The following is an 18,541-nucleotide window of genomic DNA, read 5'->3' as shown; positions in this document are numbered from 1 at the left end:
TTCCATAAGTTTGGGCAAATGTATAAAGACACAATTCATTATTATGGTATTATACTAAGTATTTTCATTGCCCTAAAAACCCACCTATTGTGCTCCATCTTTTTACCCCCAGCAGCAATGAATGACTTCCTGTCGCTCCACACCTTCACCTGCATTTAGTATTGTCTGTGTTCTGGATTTTGTCCATTCTAATAGGTGTATAGTGGTATCTTTTTGTTTTAACTTACTTTTTACATTGCTTGAATTCTTAAATTTGTATCTTCAGAGATGACAAAAATACTCATAAGAGAGTGTTGATTTTTCAGGAATTTATACTTTTTGTTACAAAATTATTGTTTGAACGAGGCTTTATTTTCTTCATATATAAAATCCAGAGTTTGGGCCAGGTGATTCCCAGAATTTTAAATCATGCAAAGAGAAGACACTATTTTATGAAATTTTAGAGAAATTCTAACTTTTATATAATCTTTTTAATATCAATAGAAATTGCCACTTCCTTTACCAGAGTTATACCTAAGTACAATTGTTTTTACACAGTATATTGTAACTGTCCCTTTTTCACACGTGTAGAATGGTCACAGAGATAGAAATTAGTACGGGACACACTTACGTGTTTTTCATTCTTGCAAATCTATGACTAGGTATTATACAGCCTGTTTTATACAGAAAAAAACATTTTTTAAACTGTCATGTAATGCCTAATGATTACTGAAATTAGAATTATTAAAACACATTTGCAATAGAAACCTTTAAAATAATGAGTTTTTTACTGTTATTTTCCTAAAGTTAAATTTTTCAGAGAAAAATTCAAAATAAATCACAGATTTGAATTCTAGTACAAAGATTAGTTGTCTAAAAATTTCTACAACATGCGTTGTAGTTTTCTTTTGAATGGGGATTTATTTCATAATTCCAAAAATAGCGGACAGTGTGTCAGAGCTGTGCTCTTCAGAAAACAGATCCTGAGACAAAGATTTTAGTTAGGGTGGTTTACGGGGTAAAGCTGGAGGGATCATAATTGTAAAGGATGAGGGAAGCGGGATTGGACAGAACAAGCAGTTGAACTGCAATTTGGTTCCAACAGAGGCTCCAGAAGATCACATAGGAACTCTGGGCCTGGGATGGCCCTTCTGAGATGTCCTAAAGTAGAACAAGAGTCAGACACAGATCACTGTGTTCACCACGCACTGCTGGTGCTGCCCCCTGGGAAGTGCTCAACCTTAAAAAAGCAGCTCCTCTCTGCTGAGGAAAATCCCTGGAGGGGGACTCAGCTGCAAGTCCTCAGCAGTGACATTTCACAGTCACTAGAGAAAAAGAGAGCTTCAGTCCTGAAGGGCAGTCTAGGCGGCACATCTCTCACACTATATAAATGGATTAGGTGAGTCTATGCATAGATAGGCAGCTTTTTCTTGGTTTTGCTTTCAGTATCATTCTTCCATATGGGATCTGTATATTAGTGGACAGGCAGGTAGACAGAAATACCTGAATCTTTTTTTTTTTTTTTAGAAATACCTGAATCTTAATCATACTTTTACAGATATAAACTTAAGCAAATGGTTTGATATTTCTAAGCTTCATTTGTAAAAATAAATTTTTATGACATCCACCTTACAGTATTTTTAAGAAGTTGAAATAAGATGGCACATGTAAAATTCAACCCAGTGAGAAGTTAATATGTACTCAATAAACTGTCTCCATACTAGAATTTTCTTTTTTTTTAGAATATTTAAATTGAAGGAAATTCATTGTATATGAATAGAATGTATAGTTAATGTATGCAACATATATAACATACAGTTAAATGATAGTAATAATTCTTAACTTTTTACTGAGTATGTACTATGTGCCTGGCACTATTCTCGTGTTTTACACATGATATCCTTACATCAACTCTAAAATGTAGATAGTTCTCTTTATTCCATTATTCAAATGACTAAACCTAGGCACAGAGGAGTGACAGGATCTAACATCTAGCCGTGGTGAAGACAGAGTAAAAACAAAGATTGCCTAGCTCTAAGCTGATAAGCCAGTGTAAGAGTAGGCATATCCTTATACTGTATACCAAATTTGGTAGAGCAGCTTTAAAATGGGAGGAGGTGGGGCACCTGGGTGGCTCAGTTGGTTAAGCATCCGACTGTTGATTTCAGTTCAGGTCATGGGCTCAGGGTCCCGGGATGGAGCCCCAAGTCAGGCTCCCCATTCAGCAGGGAGTCTGCTCAAGGATCCTCTCTGCCTTTACCCCCACTCACATGCTTGCTCGCTCTCAAATCTTTAAAAAATTAATAATTAATTAATTAAAAATGGGAGGAGGTGATCTTGTGAACATAAACATTTGAGAAAATTTAAGTGCAGTGACGACTTTGATCTGGTTAGCAGAAAGAGAAAAAGTAGAGTATAGAATATTTATACTATGACATTATACACGCTATAAACCAAGGATACACACAGATGGCACATATGGGAAAAATTACACCAAAAATTAATTTATACTTGGATCTTCTCTGGTTACCAGGATTATAGATTTCTCATGCATATTTGAAAAGAGAACTTCTATTACACAATTTTCATATTGGACTACTTGTTTGTACTTACCCCCACCTCCCAGGGTTTTATGAAGACTCTCCCAAGTGTAAACATAGACATGGAAATAGCTTTAACAGAATAAATTTCCAGATCCTTAGCTTCCCCAAGTATTCTTTCTTAAATTTGATCTGCCCAAGTACACATACACCATTGGCTGCTGCTTTTCCCACTTCCTCTTCCTCAACTGCCCCATTCCTAATCCTACAGTGGAGCATAGTTTTTAAGCAAAAATTGACCTGTAATACCAAACCAATGGAGGGTTCTGAATATTGGGATGGTCTTATGAAGTGATTAAGATTAATGACTGGGTAGCAAATGCTTTAGTAATTCAGATGTTTGCGATTCTTTGTTTTTGCCAAAATTAAAGAACCTAATCAACTTGCCAGCTGACAGATCATAAAATAATTTCTAATGATAGATTGCTATGTGATTTTTGTTTATAATTCAAAAGGAATTCAAAGTCTTTGACATTTAGCAAGATCCAAATTATTTTATTTTGTTTCATTTTATTTATTTATTTTTCCCCCAGGGTTCTTTTCTGACAAATTGTGATTGATTCAACATTTTAAATCTTATTCGGGAGCCAGACTGCTTGTATTTTAATTCTAGCTTTACCAATTACTAGATGTGTGATTCTGTGTAAGAAATTTCACCCCTCTGTGCCTTACTTTTCTCTTCTGTAGAATGGAGATAATAATAGTACCCATCTAGGAGATTTGTTTTGAAAAATAAATTTATATATCTAAAACATGCAAATCACTCTTTAAGCCATACTAAGAGCTACATAAGAGTTAGCAACTCTTACTACCATTGTAATTATTACTCTAATTATTTGCATGTCAGGCTCACAAAGTTCTTTGCAGAATTGTCAGAAAAAGTTTATGCTGTTCTTTGCAGCCATGTCATTCCCTTGGGGAATGAGCACCTGTACACATAATTTTCTTAAAGCACGAGACTCTAAAAAATAAGCATGGAAATTTTTAAATAAGGAAACAATTATACACAGTAAATATTAAGCCAAGTGTAAAAGCCAACGAATATTCAAATACTTCCTAACACAATTTTCTTTACAGTCCTATTCTTTACTTTCTTTAACCTTTCTCTAGGTGAAAAAATTTTGTCAAGAAATTCTTTTTTGGACTGAATTAGGCGATGCAAAGGATGATTGTTTAGGAAAAGAACTGTGTTTTAACAGTTTAACCAATTAACTACACACTGAAGGGTATGGATATATGCAAAAGCTTAGAGATGAAATAATAAGAGGAGAATAATTAAAGAAGAATTTGAAATTAGTAAATAATTAGCTATTCACCAAATTGGCCATGGATGTGGGCAGTTAATGAGTTATATTACAGAACAAAACAAAGGCTATTTTTGTGTTAGTGTTTCACTCAGCAGTTACAATCCAAGAGTCCACATTTATGTGACCATGAAGTCTCTGAAGGCATCAGTGATTGATTAAAAGGGGCATCCTGAGCTCTCTAAACGGTACTTAGAAGGCCCTTATGAGTTGTTTCCCTCTTCTTACCTTCCATGCTGTATGAATGAAATCTCTATTAAATCACCTTTGAGTAACTGTAATTAAATTACCCAACAGGTTTAAAACACATTTAATTTTCAATAGAAATAAATGTGTTTCCTTCTTTATTTTGAACTTCCTACATGTAAAGAAATATGCCTCAAAATGTCACACTTCTAATATCATATCTTGGTTCTTTCTTTTTCTTGGTTCTTAAGATCAAGTAAAATATGTTGCATTTGTCAAATTGTTTGCAGTGTTCAGGAAGCATATCACACACAGGCATATGTACACACCTTACTCTCTGGCTTTACTTTTCTCATGAGCCACAATTTTAATTAAAAATGAAATGGTTTCCTTTAAGCTGGTCAGTTGCTTAGAAAATGTTAATTGCCTGATGAGTACTTGCTGGGCACATTGTTAACTTTATCTAACTATATGGTGAGGATATTTTATAATGAATACTTGCATCCTGTTCCTTTAAAATGTCATTTTATCTCAACCGAGAAACATTAGAACTCATAAAACTTTTAGCTTCCTCTGGGACTATAAAAGAGTATCTTGTATGGATTAATATCAATTTCACTGAAATATTTAGTAGGTGTCAATTGATGAGATTTTTCAATTGTTAAGAGTTATGAAAACAAAATCTGATAAAATACTTAACCATTAGTCCACCTGACTATAAGGTTTTGTAATGAGCTATACTTGATCAGTCTAGGCCTGGTTATTAGCAGTAAAGTAATTCATCTGTAGACTTCATAGCCATTAATAATTGCAGAAGAAATCTAAGTGAAATCCAGAGCCCTTTTACAAGAAATAATATACAAGGGAAAAAATATGTTCAAATGCTAGAACTGGCATTTTGTTCGTGGAGCCTGAGACAGAAATATTTTTCAAAAACTTTAAACACAGCCAGGAGCTGGCCATTCATTCTACTTCTTGTATTGGTCCAGAGCCCACATTTCTTTTAATATAGAATCTGGCCCTGGGTTAGTATGATCCTACATTTCAAAACCACATAAACTTAGACCCAAAACAAAAAGATGTCCTTATGCCATGAAGCACCTGGAGACTTTCTAAAATGCATTTCTTAGGAACCATGGGTAAATAATATGATTCATTTGATCTCAGCTGGGACCCAGGAATCATCATTTTTAAATTATCCCATCAGGAGATTCTGAAATAAATGTTCCATGGATTGTTTTTGATCAAATATTCCTCTAAACTAATAATGTATTTAAAATACCTATAATACTAAGGCTGTTTATCTTTAGCACTTAGAAAAGTGCCTGGTATGTAACAGTTTCTCAATAAATATTTATTGAACAAATGAATTAATGCACATCTAATTTTTAAAAATCCTATTGTTCCTAAGTTAATTGTAAAAGTAAACTCTTTTTAGAAAATGTAAACTCTAATAATGTCATAAAAACTTTTAAGTCAGTCTTGAAAAAAATGTAAACAACTTATTCTCTTTAAAAACAAACATCATTTTGTGATTTTTAATGTAGCATTAATCTTGGTTGAGCTTATAACTTAGCTTGACAACATGTACACAGGCTTCAAATGAAGATGGGGGAGTTGTTAAGATTCTGCCGTACAATCTCACGAATAGAGGCAAGATCAATAAAGTAAACCTTTGGAAAACTAGGAGGCTGATATTTATACAAACTGGGGAAATTTGTGTCAACATTTTTGCAGCCAGAGATTTTTAAATGTCAAATAGCTATTCAAATACATGATAAGACAATCTAGACCACAAATTTTTAATATTTGCTATCCTCCAAGTGTACAGTTTTCCAGCTTAATTATTTTTCTCCCACTGTCAGTCTGGAAGGGTTTAGCAATGAGTCCGTAACCAGAAAAAATACTTTCATATTTGAGAGACTGAAATGTTATAATTAAAAAAAAAGCTATAAAAGGTGTTGGGGAAAATAGATGCTCTGCTCTCCAGGTTCATCCATCTGGAATGTGTTTCACATTCCAGTAGCTGAATAAAATTGGATTTCTTCAGTCACATGTACGTAACACAAACTTAAGAAGAACCCCCTGCCTGTATTGTTGTGACCTAAATACCCAATCAAAGAACAAGTCACTGTGGCCTTAAAGGAAAGCTGTACATCCCATCTTCAACCCAATGGGCTTTAATCATAAGGTGAAAAGCATTGAGGTTACAGCTTCATTACAGTAATTACATGAATCATATTAACTTTCTAGAAAAGAGAAAGAATTATGGAGCCATATTAACACATTCGGTATTTACTCATTAAGAAATACGACAATAATATGCTTGTTTTTGTTTTTGTCCAGGTGGTAAGGGCAGGATAACAATATAAGGCTGATACATTAAAACACACACAAAAAAGGGGTGCCTGGGTGGCACAGCGGTTAAGCATCTGCCGTAGGCTCAGGGTGTGATCCCAGAGTCCTGGGATCAAGCCCCACATCAGGCTCCTCTGCTGGGAGCCTGCTTCTTCCTCTCCCACTCCCCCTGCTTGTGTTCCCTCTCTCGCTGGCTGTCTCTCTCTCTCTGTCAAATAAATAAATAAAATCTTAAACACACACACACACACACACACACACACACACACAAATCTGCCCAAATTTCTCAGATTATAAATGAAATGTGAGGTATTTTACTTGAATAAAACTTAAATTTCTACCACAAAATGGATAATTAATGGTACAAACAACTTCATGCATTTTACCCAGTTTCTAAGACCTCCTATAGTTCCTGCACTTATTTTTGTAATCTACCTACATCCATTCCATAACAAAGGTCAGTGCTGGAAAAAAAAAATACCAATTACTACAGTTGGAAAAAAAGTTATCATCATGGCTGTCCCATTCTTTGCCTTTTTGCCAGTCCTTAGCTAGACAAATAATTGCAAATATCTACACAGAAACTTATTGAAACCCAATCATGGCTACATATATACTTAAGCTTAATAAGAAATATACTCCAAAGAGCAATAAACATTCTAGCTCTCTAGCATTGGTTAACGTTATGCTATATATTTGCTCAGTCTATTTATTTATCTTTCTGAGCCAGCTAAAGTATAAAAAGTCTTAGGACAATGACCACTTTTTTATGTATCCCATTAAGGACCAGAAATTATTACAAAATAGCATTCACTTTAGATCTTCGGATGTATTAACTCATTTTCTTACTCTCTTTTAAAGTCATGTTTTACACTTCAGCTGTGTTTGCTTCTCTTTCCAATTAGTAGCTTTAAAAAAAATACTCTTTTATCCCAATTATGGAATATGTCTCAGCAAACATGGACTAACTCTATTATTTGTGTTAAAGAAACTTTCAAAATAAATCAATTTCTATTTAAAGCCATCTTCAACTTACTAAATTTTGCATTATGCCTAGAGTTAAAAACAAGAAGAAGAACCAGCACCAGGAATATACCAAACACTGTGCACCTACTTCCAAATCATGGTAAAAAGCACAAAGTAGAAATATTTTACAACATCCCTATTCTCAAAATGAAAGTTTTACATTGCTCTATTTTATCTTTTTGTTGTAATTCCAGCAGAAACTGTGGCCTCTGCTGAATGTGGCCTTTGAATTCACCCAGACCCAGCTGGATTCCCTCCCAGTAACCCAGGAGAAACTAACACTTCAAATAAATAAAAGAAACTAAATTTTCACTTAAATTCACCTGTGCGCACAGAAGCAGCTTTTCCCCGTTCAGCAGAAATTTCTATGAGTTGACAGGTATATTAGCCAGAGCCTCAGATACTTCAAAGACTTCTCACAATTTCAGGAATATGTGAAAAATTTTAATGTGAAAGAATGTCTGATTTTATCAATGACTGCTCATATCTTGGAGTGTTTGTTCACTGTGAAAAACAACAAAATGTGTAAATTATAAGTATTAGAGCTGAACAATGAAATGTATATGATTTGTCATTCATTTTTAAAATAAACACAAGAAATTTTGAACAAAAAGAAAATATAAAAAGCCATATTTAAAAAATTGATTTCCAATTATTTTAAGTTTATATGTAGTTTGTTAACATCGGGAATGATAGGATATTTAAAAGGTGAAAAGCCTATACAGAAAATTTCCTGAGAGCTGGAGCCTCCTTAGAATCATCTGGTAAGCTTCCAAAACAATTGATGTCTGGATTTCACCTTCAGATTCCAATTTGATTGGTCTGAATGGACTAGGTCAAAGGATGTTTCAGTTATGCAAGTTTCAGTCATGCAAGAAGAGTTAGTATTGGGTATCCAATGTACAGTAGGGTGACTATAGTAACAATACTGTACTGTACACCTGGAATTAGTTAAGAGGGTAGATCTCAAGTGTTCTCACCACAAGGGGAAAAAAAAGAATAAAAAAGGTGAAACAGTGGTTATGTTGATTAGCTTGATTGTTGTGATCGTTTCACAGTATACACATATATCAAAACATCAGACTGTACCCCTAAAATGCATACAATTCCTATCTGTCAATTATACCTCAATAAAGCTAAAAAGTAGGGAGAAAAAACCTCCCAGGTGATTCTAATTCACAGTTCGTCTTGAGAACTGTGCTTCAGAATGAAGACCAAATAAAGCAAAACAAATTATCCTAATATTAGCTCTTTTGCAAAATGTGTCACATTTCTACTCAATAAAATTATTGAGCTTTGTGTTTTGACCGAAAACTTCCGTAAAATATATCCTGGTAGCTTCTTTTAATTTCAGTATTGTTGCTGTTATGCTGATCATAAATTTATTTCAGTTTACAAAGAAGGACCAAAAAAAATTAATGAATCCCTAATATATCTAGGTTATATGTGGAGCAAAATATTTCATCCAATTTTTATAGTATTTATTAAGCTTCTAAACTTTGTGCTGTATTAACACTCTTTATCAAAAAAATATACAATAAATCAAGAAAGGGAATTTCTTCATTTATATTTATATAAATACATTCTTTATAGAATAAATAATGGTCAATTAAAGCTGCATTAACTGTTAAAGCACAATTTTAATGAAAAATGACAGTTTTCCTCCTTGAATTGAGTAGTTTAACTATTTATATAACCTATATTCACTAGATAACTACGAATTTCCTACTCACTCTGCACTCTGAAATATTATCAAAAGAAATTATAGTTTCAGATAACAGTTCTTGAAGCAAACAGGCAAAATGTACTTTTGTAACTTCTGCATTTTTTTCACCAATTACATTTTCAGTTCATTTACATTTTCATTCCTAATAGTTGTGGTGTTCTGAATATGAAGACTGAACGACTGTTACTTGAATATATTTAGCTTGGTATCTTATCATGGTGCAGTTTACATTGAAATATCTTGATAATTAAAGTTTCAATGGGTGATTTCTTAAATTTATTAACTACATTATCATTTTATGTACATTTTAATTTACAACCTGAATTAGTAGCTTGTATTATTGTCATTAAGAAAAATAGAAAAAAAAATACTAGCAATTATAAGCAGTATGAGTTGATGTAAGCATTTTTGTTAGCCCTGAAGCAGTTCTGATAGTTTTATTGTCTTAATCAACTTAGTCAACTCTCTTTATTGCTCTTTGGAGGTGGTAGTTTTGAACACATGCTGGGGTGTTAGTTCACTGCTGCCAAATTAAAAATGATAATTCTCATGCGTGAAATAACTGTATGGACTAATGACCAAATATCTTTATAATGTGAGACACTGTTGCAGCAGGTGGCCAAACAATTATACACCATAACAGAATATATCCCTAAAGTAAAGAAAAAATAAAGACACTTTGATACAACCAAAGCAAAGGCATTAGGAAGAAAATATACGTATAGATAGATAACATCATCAATAATTAATACAAACTGAAGATTTACTATTTTATTTTAAATAGTAAAAATAAAACCTCTATCCTAAATGTTTGATTTCACAGGTATTTATAGAATATATATTTATTATGCATGAATGAGAAAAGTGAAAATGTGATTAAAGAACCAAAATTATCAGAGCTCTTGACCTTGTGGAATTGATAGACATTTTTCAGGGGATTTACCTGTTGTAAGTATACCATTGGGTAGAAAAATTCTGAAAATTAAGACTGATTATGGCAAATACATTTCCGTAAAGAGTGACTTGGGAGGTAGGCAAAGTATAGATGATGAAATGTGTTATATTTAAAGCTTGACTATGAAATTTATCTTGAAGACAAAGAATAGTCACCTAATAAGCTTATACTATTCTTGCAGCAGGATGGAGGATGTGTTTGAAGAAAGCAGATTGATTGATTGGGAGTTTTCTGTCATAATCTAGATTAAGTTTTAGTGTAGGTAGTACTGAATTAATAACTATGAATGGAGATCAGAGACCAGATTCAAAGAATTTTTAGAAATCAGATATACATAATTTTGTGACAAGTTAGAGAAGGCATTAAAATTTTTTAAAAAAAGCAAAAAATAAAAGAAAACAAAAAAGAAACTAAATTTGGGGCACCTGGATGGCTCAGTCAGTTAACCATCTGCCTCCAGCTCAGGTTATGATCCCAGGATCACACTCAAGTGATTGAGCTTGGAAACAGAATCTAGCCCAGAGAACCCTTGAGATGCCTGAAACCCCAACCAATAGCTTAGCTGCAGACAACTTGAGAGACCAGACACAGAACCATTCAGGCTGCACCCAAATTCTTGACCAACAGAAACTATCAGGTACCCAAGAATTGTGTTTGTTTTTTTTTTTAAGATTTTATTTATTTATTCGACAGAGATAGAGACAGCCAGAGAGAGAGGGAACACAAGCAGGGGGAGTGGAGAGGAAGAAGCAGGCTCATAGCGGAGGAGCCTGATGTGGGGCTCGATCCCATAACGCCGGGATCATGCCCTGAGCCGAAGGCAGACGCTTAACCTCTGTGCCACCCGGGCGCCCCTGTTTTGTTTTTTTAAGCTAGTAGGATTGGGGGTAATTTTTGTGCAGCAATAGATAATTATTAAAGGATAGTAGTTATAATCGATATAGATAATACAGATTTTGGTACCTCAAATCGGGATGTTCCCCTAACATTTACACAGAAAAGGCTGTAACCAGATGGTGGACATTAAGGAGAGTGATAATAAAGGCCTAAAAGTGCACTGAACACACTTCATAGAATGTAGGACTTTGAGGAGCCCATGGATGAGTGAGGAAATGACTACTGAAAACTGAAGGAAAGGAAATCATTGTTCTGGAGTAGGAGAAATTTAATAAACTTCGTCTTCTGCAGTTCTGCAGAAAGCCGAGCATAGGACTAGCTGTCTACCTGATCTACCTAAGAAAATTTCAAAGCAGTGTTGAAGGTGCTGGCTGCTTTGTTCTTGCTATTTAGAGTAAAGTGTGAGAGGAAAGAAATAATTTGAGAACAGAACTCATGAAAGAAAGATGCCAGGATTGCTGGTGTTGAAAAAAAAAATCAAGTGCTAAAATTAAGACCTCAGCAAAGATTAAATCCAGGGCAGTACCAGGAAAATATGGTACGAAGCTGAAGCTGAAGGTGTGACTGTGAAATCTGTTATTAAGACCTCAGAAAGATCAAAGGTGTGCCTCAGAATACTGTTCACTCACATAAAAGGCCCTTTGAAAAGATTAAGAGTGTGCTACCCAGGCCTCATCAATCAAACAACAGGGTCTCTAGGAAGTGGAAGGGGTTGCCCCTCCTCCTTCTCAACAGAAGCCAAAGGTAGAGAAGGACTTGTATCTGAGAGATTTGTTGGTGTGTCTTTTATCTAATGGAAAGAACCCCAAAAAGATGTATGAAAGACCCACAAAGTCTTTTTAACACTTACACAAGCAGAAACATTACCAGATTAAACTAAAAAAGAATCATTTAGGCCCCTAAACATCTATAGTCAGAAAGTGGCTCTGAAAGCAGAACGAGTGGCTCTGAAAGCAAAGGATCTGGGAAGCCACCGCCCCCACCCCCCATCTGGACTGACATTACCAGGGCCTTCCTCAAGTTGTACTGTAACATTTTGAGAGATTCTGAGCAAGAGGCACCTAGTCAAGTCACACTGGATTTCTGAGTCACAAAAACTGAGATAATAATAAATAATAATGTGTATTGTTTTAAGTGGTTAAATTTTGGCATAATAGATAAATTACTGGTAGAGAGACAGATGGACATTAAACAGCATATTTGTATAGACGGAAGTTTGTGGGAAAAGCAAGAGTTTGGGTGTTTGGATTAATCTTGGTTATGAGATATGGTATTTTTTTCCTGAGATAAAGAAGATGTAATTATTAATTTGGGAATAGAACTTGAGAATATACTTTATTGATGATCTCTATTTTCTTGAGAAAATAGATATAGAGACCTTCTGCTTAAGATAACCAATTTGAATTCGAATAAAAGAAATCTGGAAGGAATCTGGGAATGACCAAACCAGAGACAATACAAAAAATGGTCACAAAGTGCCGAAGGCAAAACATAAATTAGGGCTAATATATTTATACTGCAGGATGGATAGAATGGAGGCCTTTGGGATGAATGGCTTACATGTAACTTGAGAAAAAAGATGCTTTACTTGACTCAAGAAGAATAGGCACAAGATATTTTTGGATATTGCCAAACAAATATTGAAGTGATGAATTATGGGACCCATTGCAAATAAAATGCATAAAACCACAAGGGCTCAGCAGATGTAAAGGAACTGATGGGGTCTAAAACCTGATCTATTTGGATCTGGAGTGTAAGAAAAAGAAAGAATGTGATTGGAGACTGTGATTTGGAATTTTGAGTGTTCAGAGTTTGAGGTGCATGGTCTAGCCATTACAGTGATGATAAAGAAAAAAGAAAGTACACTTCAGCGATAGGGTATAACATGAAGCATGAATTTTACAGGTATGGCAGGGGTGATTATAGATTAGAAAGATGTGTCAAAATGTTATGGACGATGACCAATCCCAGAGTTCAGAAAATATGTAGATTATAGATCTGAAATATTTTATCTGCTCTGTGAGTATGCAGAGAAGAAGCAGACTCCTAGGACAATAATTCTAAATATTAACAAATTAATGAGGCTGCCTAGATGCTAAAATAGCCACATTTCACAATATACTCTGGGCCTAAGAGAAATAATGAAAAATCATTTGTGTCATAAATAATATTTATTATAAAAAGATAAAAAATGTTTCTCTATATTGTGTCTGTCTAATCTTAATATATATTTTTTGAGCTATAAATATGTCTTATCATTATGAAAGCAATAGAGATAGAGAATTTGGAAAATGAATTTAAATGCAACAATATCATTTATTATCTCTGCAGTCAGAAATGAAATTCTCTTGATATTATGAAATATTTTTTTAGCCTTTCATTCACTCACAACCTTAAACCCAGAAATGCACAAACATACATAAATTATTATTGCATATTCAATTTCATATCCCACTTTAAATGATCAATTATAACAGTGATATTTAAAATATTAAATTATATCATTGATATTTTCCTACATTGATATTTTCCTGCAGCTGAGATACTTCTTTTAATAATTCGTAAGTTTTTCATCATATAGAGTTATCCTAATTTACTTAACTATTCTATTTTATCAGAAATATGGATGTTTCTATTATTTTTTAATTAGAAAGTAATATAAGTATCCTAATTTATACATTTTTAGGTACAATACTATTTTTAAGGCTAAATAGTAGAAATATGTTTGTTAGGTTATAAGGTATGTTTTTTTTTTCCTTTGAAGATAAGATGTAGGCTGAATTGGTATTATAAAAGTTCTCCCTCGTATACTCTTCAGTTTTGTAATAGTGATTTTTCTCAATTTGTAGTGACCATTATTGAGTATATAGAGTATATATAGTCCTGTTATCTGGCACCGTAATTACCAGTGGCTTTTAGTTAAAGAGAAAAAAAAAAGAGCTGTAGTAAGAATCACAAGGAAATGAATTGAGTTGAACTCACAGCATTATTAAATAACATGTTCAATTTTGAAACAGTATATGTGTCACCTTCATGTCTAATGCCAGGGCTTGACTTCTGCAGGACAGGCTGTTGGAAAGGGAAGATGAATATCAAGTGGGGAAGAACAAGAACTACCGGAACCCCACAAGCAGATATAGGAAGCCACATAAGGACTGGGCCCCATATCAGTTCTTGCTAACTTGACGTGAATGTTCTACAGGAGAAGCTAACATCCTTCTCAGAGCTAAACACACACTTGGCCCAGGAATCAGTCTGAGGGATTGGAGAAGATCAAACAGTCGCAGGCTGAGCTCCATGCCAACAAAGTCAGTCATCAAATGACTGACAGTGTGATTCAGTTACAGAAGTGCCTGGTGACTCTGACCTGACCTTTGGAGCATAAAAAAGCAATATGGCTGCTGCTTTCCTGCAACCCTCTAAACCTAGCTCAGAAACCTTTCTTGTGGCCTACTTTAACCAGAAATATACCGGAAGAAGAATTCTGAGAAGCTGAGTTCAGTCGGCAAAGCTGACATGTATATAATATAGCCACCACATATAGTCAAGGTATTTTTTTCCAGATTATTACTATTTTCTTAACATTATTATTTTCTTACATAAAGCATACTTTCTATGACTTCAGATTTTGATTTAAAGGGTGTATTTAATAACACTTAAAAATAATTTGAATGCAGAATGTTCCTAGACTTTTAAAATACACATTGCCCAATATTTTATAATTTTCTTGTTCTCTTCTCAAAGTGACATCAATGATTTTTTTTAATTTTACATTACTAGGTTATATAAAATTACTTAATTTGTGTTCACAGAAACAACAATGCTCTTTCTTTTTCATTTACATTTTACAGGTGTTTGTGATTGTTAAATACATGAAGCATTTATAAGAAAATATGCCACCAGTCTAAACAGACTTGGGAACAATACAACAGAATGTTGTTAAGCACACAACTTTTTCGGTGGGAGGAGAAGTTCATGACCATAATTGAGAGTAACCTACTAATCACTAATTTTGGCTTACAAAAGCATTTTTTCCCAAATCTGCATTAAGTCGCATTATGTTGGTGGCTTCATTTGAGCCATAGTGGGAATATTTACATTATGTGATTGGTAAATACTCTAAATATGGGCTTGTCACCATAGGGGAAAAGCCAGTTCTCAAACTGTTGCCAGCACCCCACCTGTTATGTGTATGTGTGTACGCATATGTACACACACACACCCCCAAATATTTTAGAACTATTGCAATATATATGAAACTTTTTATTATTTTAAATCACCCCTTGGTAAACTATATTCATTTCTAAGATGTAGATTTTTCATGTTTACATATGGCCTATAATAAATATTATACATATATAGACACATAGGAGAAGCTAACATCCTTCTCACAGCTAAACACACACTTGGCCCAGGAATCAGTCTGAGGGATTGGAGAAGGTCGAACAGTCACAGGCTGAGCTCCATGCCAGCTAAGCTCGCTCTCTCTCTCTCTCTCTCTATATATATATATATATTATAATTGTAATTCCCTCAGGTTTCTTTTCCCCTTGGTGTGGTATAAATAATGGTATGTCTCACGATCAGCAGTGTCATATGTTTGAGGTTTTATGCAATATGACACATGTAGTCTATGGTTAATCATTCTATTTTTGCTGAATTTTTAGTTTCCAGGTTTTCACAATTACAAATGCTACAATGAATTTATTAGTAGTACGTATTTCTCATTTGGTTACCTGCCAGGGAGCTATCGATAAGGCTCAGATGGCAGTGGAAATTGTCCTGGCCAACTCTAGCAGAAGCACCTCAGAGCTCGAGGTCCCACACATGGCAGAACTCCATTCAGGATCCAGGGGGGAAGGAACTGAGAGTTGAAGCATCTATCAGTGGCAGCCCAGAAGGCCCAGGTGCCTGAGTCCAAAGAGTAAGTTTTCATCCATTTGGTGGTGCCTGGAGTCGACTTCACCCGTTCACTCAGAGAGGCCAACCCAGAAAGGAGCAGCAGGGTGCCCACAGCAAAGAGGCCATTCTTTCCCTCTTTTCCACCAACACAATGGCTGCCTCCAACATGGTGGTGTGCACACTTAACAGGGTTAACGTGGGACAGGGCGAGGCTGGGCATGGGCATTATCACTAGGTACCTGGGCAATGTTTATCTTCATCCCCAAGAGGAGAGGTACCGAAAGGTCAAGCTGCAGAGCAAGGTGTTCCAGGAGTGCGTTAACTGCCTGGAAGAGGCCCATGAGTTTTTTGTGGCCATCGGTTTCCAGACGGCAGTGCTTCCCGATTAGGAGGGCACCTCAGAGTCTATTGTCTGAGCCAAGTCACCCTGGGCCAGCCCCAGAGCCTGGAGAGGGACAAGGAGCAGCTGCTGAGCGCTGAGCCACAGCCAGCCAAACTGAACCTGCAGTGCTGAGTGCTCGGCCCTCGCCCCTGACCTTCTCGTTCCTTCTGCCCCGGGGACTCCTTCCCCCTCACGATCGAGTTGATCTTGCAGGAGCAGAGGCTTAGCTCTGAGGGAGTGGAGCTGCTGTGTGCTACTGCCCAAAACTGGGAGGGAGAAGGAAGATGAAAAGAGAGGTGAAAACATACCTACAGGCTGCGGCATATCCGCTTCACCGAAGGCTGCCCCTCTGGGGGACCTCTTATGACGGGGAGCGGTTGGGGTCAGTATAGCACAGGTTTCTCCGTGGGCCTTACGGAGCGCCTGGCCGCCTTTCCAGCTGCGCGCTTCAGGAGGGCAGAAATTGTCGCAGGATGAGAACCTGGCCTTTAACGAGTGTGAGCTGGTGCCTTCAGTCCTCCTGACTTTCTCCTGAGACACACCTGGGCTAGAGGACATGAAGGCCATGGGGCCAAGCCACACTCGTCTATCTGGAAGCTCCAGCTTCTGTGAGCTATCAAGAAGCTCTTCTGAAGTAAAAGCAGGGTTGGCCTCACAATAAATGCATAAATACTAAAATAAAATAATAAAAATATTACTAATAATATATTCATTATGAGGCTATAACTGAGGGTTGAATTTAAACCAGTAGACAGAAAAGGAATTAGTAGTTCAAGGGCATTTTCACCCTAAATCTTGTTAGATAACACCAATTTTTCAGTCTGAAAAAATATCAGATATGACTGCAACAATGGATATTAAAATCATATTTAGTTTCTATGCAAAATTTGTTTTGGTGAATATATATCTCTTACTATAGAAAGCACTGAAAAAGATTGTTGAATAAAATAGAGTGGAGTTTACATTATTTTAGGGAGTGAAGACCAATGTAAGAATAAGAAATATTTATCATGTATATATAAGAATATAATATTCATATAAGAGTAAGAAATTGATATCATATCACAGATAAGAATATGTATCATGTACAAAAAGCAGATAATTAAAGTGTTACAATCTAGAGTGAGATAGTGGCTAATTTAAATTGGCGGGCTTCTAAGATGAATAAGAAGGAGCCAATGAAGCAAAGAATAGAGGAAGAATATTTTCTATCTGAAGTTCCTAATATTGAGATAGTATTCGTGTTAAAGGTATGATAAGAAGGCCAATATGGCTGGAACATAGAGGAGAGTAGGAGAATAATATAACATGAAATCAGACAGGCTAATATGAACGACATCAGGATAAGGAGTTGGCATCTTATTCCAAGGGTAAGAAAGCCATTGGAAAGTTTTATACAGAGCAAATATTTAGGCATTTAAATTATCACCCTGGCTGCTAAACAAAGAAAAGGTAGTAAGGAATCAGAGTGGAAAAAGGGAAGCCAGTTCGTCTTGAGCTGCCGTAACAAAATACCATAGACTGGATGGCTTACACAACAGAAGTTTGTTTCTTACAGTTTTCGGGTTTGGGAAGCCCAAGATCTAGGCGCCAGCATGGTCAGGTTCTGGTGAGAGGTCTCTGTCTGTCTTGCAGATGGTGCCCTTCTGGCTGTGTCCCCACATGGCTGAGAGAGGAGAAAGCAAGCTGATTGCTGTCTCTTCTTATACGGTACTAATCCCATCATGAGGGCTCCACCCTCATGACCTCATCTAAACCAAATTATCTCCCAAAGGCCTATGTCTAAATATCAGGACATTGACGGTTAGAGCTTGACCATATGACAGGGGCAGGGTGAGGGTAGGAGAGAACAGGAGAAAATTCAGTCCACGGCACTAGAAACAATTGCAATAGTGTGGATGAGAACAGATGATGCCAAATATGAACAACTATTCAAATAATTTTAGCTGGGAGAGCGAATAGAAAAAAAATGGGGATATAGCTAAGGGGAGAGTGAGGCCAGAAGATATTTTTATCTTAATTGGAGATAATGGTACATATTTATATACTGATGGAAATTATGGCATGGAGGAGAAGAAATCAAAGATGCATGAAAGAGAATAATCAAAGGGCATATGTGGAGAAGGCAAAAATAGATGGGATCCAGAGCAAAGCAGATGCCATTGACAGGAGAAGGACACAGATCTGTGGAAATAGGGCTGAAAGCAGAGGATATGTATGTAGATG

At 35.7% G+C, this 18,541-nt stretch overlaps 1 pseudogene; it reads left to right on the top strand.

The window, feature by feature from the left end:
• The first annotated feature begins 1,121 nt into the window (after nt 1-1,121).
• On the top strand, nt 1,122-16,447 carry LOC148109597 (UBX domain-containing protein 6-like; annotated as a pseudogene).
• The last annotated feature ends 2,094 nt before the right edge of the window (nt 16,448-18,541 follow it).

Source organism: Ursus americanus, chromosome 8 (assembly GCF_024610735.1).
Source record: "Ursus americanus isolate L20-20 chromosome 8, mUrsAme1.1.p, whole genome shotgun sequence".
Taxonomy (NCBI): domain Eukaryota; kingdom Metazoa; phylum Chordata; class Mammalia; order Carnivora; family Ursidae; genus Ursus; species Ursus americanus.
This window is presented reverse-complemented; position numbering and strand designations above follow the sequence as displayed.